We start from the raw sequence: 3,916 nt of genomic DNA on the forward strand, positions 1-3,916 counted from the left end.
AGAGAGAGAGAGAGAGAGAGAGGGAGGGAGGGAGGGAGGGAAGGAGAGAGAGAGATTAAGCGTGTGTGAATTACCTGAGTCTGTGCATCCCTCAACAGTGTTCGGCCGCAACGTCTCTACTAATAGCAAAACTGTAAGTTAATCTGCTTCAAAAACACTGTTATTACCTTACTAGTGATAAATGACCAGTTTAAGTTGATAGTTTAAATTGCTAAACTCTTTTACTGATAAAATCGTCAGAGCAGTGCTAACAACACATTTCTGTGCACGAGTATGTTTGTGTTATGTGTGTGTGTGTGTGTGTGTGTGTGTGTGTGTGTGTGTGTGTGTGTGTGTGTGTGTGTGCGAGTGTGTGTGTGCGTGTGTGTGTGTGCGAATGTGTGTCTGTACTCTGTGTGTGTGCATTTGGGAGAAAGAGACTATGTGCTTTCCGTACATAATAAAACATATTTTTGTGGCAAAAACAGAGAAATAAGTTGTCATTTTTATCTTGTTGTTTACTATATTTATTTCCTTGGTCAGTGTTGTGATGGGTTTTAGTTATTTTGCTGTTCTAGGCTGTAAGGAACTTTAAAATAACAGAAATCACTTGGCAAACTGATATGGACATGTAATGTGGTCAAGACTTAACTGGAACTACTTAAGCCATGCGTTTCCCTGAAAATAACTGCACACCTTGGAACGTTTGCCAGCCAATCAGATTCAAGCATTCAACGGCCCCGTAGTATAAGTTTACATTAATACACTACCATTCAAATGTTAAAGTCAGCAAGACTTGTTTAATACTTTATTTAGCAAGGACTGATTATTAAATTAATAAAAAGTGACAGCAAACATTTACATTGTTAAAAAAAAAAAAATTTAGGTTTTTTTTTTTCTATTAATCAAAGTCTTTGGGGGAAAAGGATCATGGTTTCCATAAACATTAAGCAGAACACTACTATTAAGACTGATAATAATAAGAAATGTTTATATTAAAATGATTTCCAAAAGAACATGACACTGAAGACTGGAGTAATGACATCCATAACATTCAAATTTGCCATCACAGGATAAATCTACAATTTAAAATATATTAAAATAGAGAGCATTCATTTTAAATTGTAATAACAATTCACAAAATTTTGATTAAATAAATGCAGTCTTAACAGGCAGACACTGACCCCAAACTTTTAAACGGCAGTGCATATAAAGTATTTCAATATTTGCCTTTACTTTTCATCAACTAAAATGTTATTCTTGTCAATTAAACTTTGAAGACATTTTGAAAAACTGACTAAAATGAATATGATACACAATAATGACCAATTTAAAAAGGCTATTTTCTTCAAAAGCCATAAACTCACTAAAACAAAAATAATGTAAAATTAACACTGTGATTATGGTGTGAAACACCATAAAATAAAAAATAAATTAAATAAAAAATGTGAAATGCAATGATCACAAAATGCCCTGTGTATGGTGTACAGATCTCCTTTAAGGCAAAACTGCGGAGATCAGAGTTTAGTCATGCCCCTGGTGCGAAAGCTTGAAGTGTAGAGTTCAGTGACGCTCTATTAAGCTTGACACACCAATAAATGCTCTTTTGAACTTTAATTTGGGGGAGACTGTGCTATTTATAGAAAGTGCAACTTGAGAGGCAGGTGTCAAGGAGAAAGGGAAAAAGGGAAAAAGAGAAATATTACAGAGGAGAAGAGACAGAAGAGACACACGTACAAGCACAAGACATATGCAGTGGAAAGGAAAGTGATATATTGAAGACAACAGGCAGGAAAAAAGATACTTCATGCTTCATAGAGTGCTAACTTAATTTATTTGATTCAATTACACGTAATAAGTGCCTGGTAAAGAAAATATAAATAATATGTCAAAATATAGCCTATAAGAGCAGAACGACTCTCATCATGGAATGTAAGCAGAAAATGTTACGCTGCTTTATGACAAAATGTCAACGCACGAGTAACACACATGCCTTTACAGTGAGGAGATGGCTAATTATAGTCCTGCAGGAGTGTGGGGCTGCACCATTGTCTGAGGGCGTGCTGACAGACAGCAATGACTAGATGGAAGAGGTATATATTCATTTCAAAGTAGGAATGTCTTGGAAATCACATGGCATGAGTTCATGGAGAACCCAAGCCCTTCTGCTGAAACAGTCTATTAATCATACAGGCGCTCTTATGTGTTCAGTTATGGAAATGCCAATACGCCACGCTGTATCACTTACCTCACTGTCATCTGATTAATGTAATTGAAAGGGCGTGAGTGTGTTTGTTTTTCTCCTGCCTTCTTAATGGCAATCCGTACTGAGTGGCGCAAATAGGTACACTATTGATTGGGGGAAAGAGTGTAAGATAATCGTTAACTTTGATTTACAGTACAAATAGGAACAGAACAGTACAGAACAAAATGAGTTTGTGGAGCACAACAACTCTGTGCTACTGTAATTGATTGTAATCTATCTAAGCTAGTGATTAACCTGCGGCCCTGATCCTCCGTTCTGGAACTGTTGTCAATGCAGTTCTTATCTTATAGGTTCACTACAATGAAAGATGTTCAGGCAAATTAGTAAGTTCTCAGGTGGTTGGGGAGCATTGACATTTTTATGCACACATAACTTCGGTCATGTCTGTAATGGCTGGAAAACATTTTATTACATATATGTCAGACCCAAGGACAACATCACTAAATAATTACATTATAGAGTACATTACAGCCACTTCTGGCCCTGTGGACTTTTAAGAAATAAACTCTCTTAAAACATTTCCCACACTGTAACTAGTTTATTAAATTTGTTATTTTCCACAGTGTGACTAGTTTATTAAATTACATAAACATGAAAGTCAAACATTTTCACCACCCTGTTATTTCCACCACATGTCAAATTAGGCTATTTACTGTGTTTTATAGCACTGAGTGATGAAAAGAAAAAAAATTTTTTAACGTAATTTCAGACCTAGTATACACACATAATATTATCACACTTTTTGCATGTTATTACCTTCACTTTCTTTGTTTTCTGCACACATCACGTATTATATGCCTCATTATATCACAAGCATATTTTCCAGTCTTGACTGACACTTGCCTTCTTGGTAACCAAGTTCCAAGAAGGGGAAAAAACATGATAGAAGCGTAGTAAAAACGTTTTAGAGACAGTTTGAACAGGAAAAGTTTAAATCTGTGAAACATTTATCTTACAGTGAACCATGTTGATTGCAGACTCGTGATAAAGTAGCTTAATCATAAAGTGATATCTAAAAAAAGACAACTAAATGTAGATTATAATCGTGGAGAAAAATCCCTCTCATGAACTGAATAAAAAAAAAATGATGCTAGCAGCGACTCCTACTGGTTCAGTGCTTCATGCTGCACAAAATTCAGGTGTAATTTCAATTTCGTACACAGAGGGGCAGTACATCACTTATTTTCTGGCCACTAAAATGGCATTAAAATGAACCAAATTTTGTGCAATATTGCAAATAAAACGCATAAATCAGCATATTTTTAATTTTGGAGATAGACAACGTTGACTAATGTACCAAATAACATTAAAAGTTAAATCAAAAAAGTACATTTGCAAGCTAATACATTAATTTAATCCAATTCAAAATGAGAAAGTGATGAAAAACACAAAAGACTGAGTCCCGCTATATTACTCAGGCTGCACTGCAGTGTCTATTCACAGGCGCGAACCCACTACTGATCGGCACGGGGGCTTTGACCTGCTCCGTCTCCGACCTGGGCCGGTGCACCCCTCCTTAGACGACCTGGTGGTCCCGAGCTCCCCCAGGAGCACCATATCGATACCGAACTTAGTGCGGACACCCGATCGGCATAGTTCACTGCAGCCCAGAACCCCTGAGCTCAAGCGGTCCGCCAGCCTTAGCCTCCCAGCAGCTTGGATTACAGGCGC

Source organism: Sinocyclocheilus rhinocerous, unplaced genomic scaffold (assembly GCF_001515625.1).
Source record: "Sinocyclocheilus rhinocerous isolate Xijiao unplaced genomic scaffold, SAMN03320098_v1.1 scaffold697, whole genome shotgun sequence".
NCBI lineage: Eukaryota > Metazoa > Chordata > Actinopteri > Cypriniformes > Cyprinidae > Sinocyclocheilus > Sinocyclocheilus rhinocerous.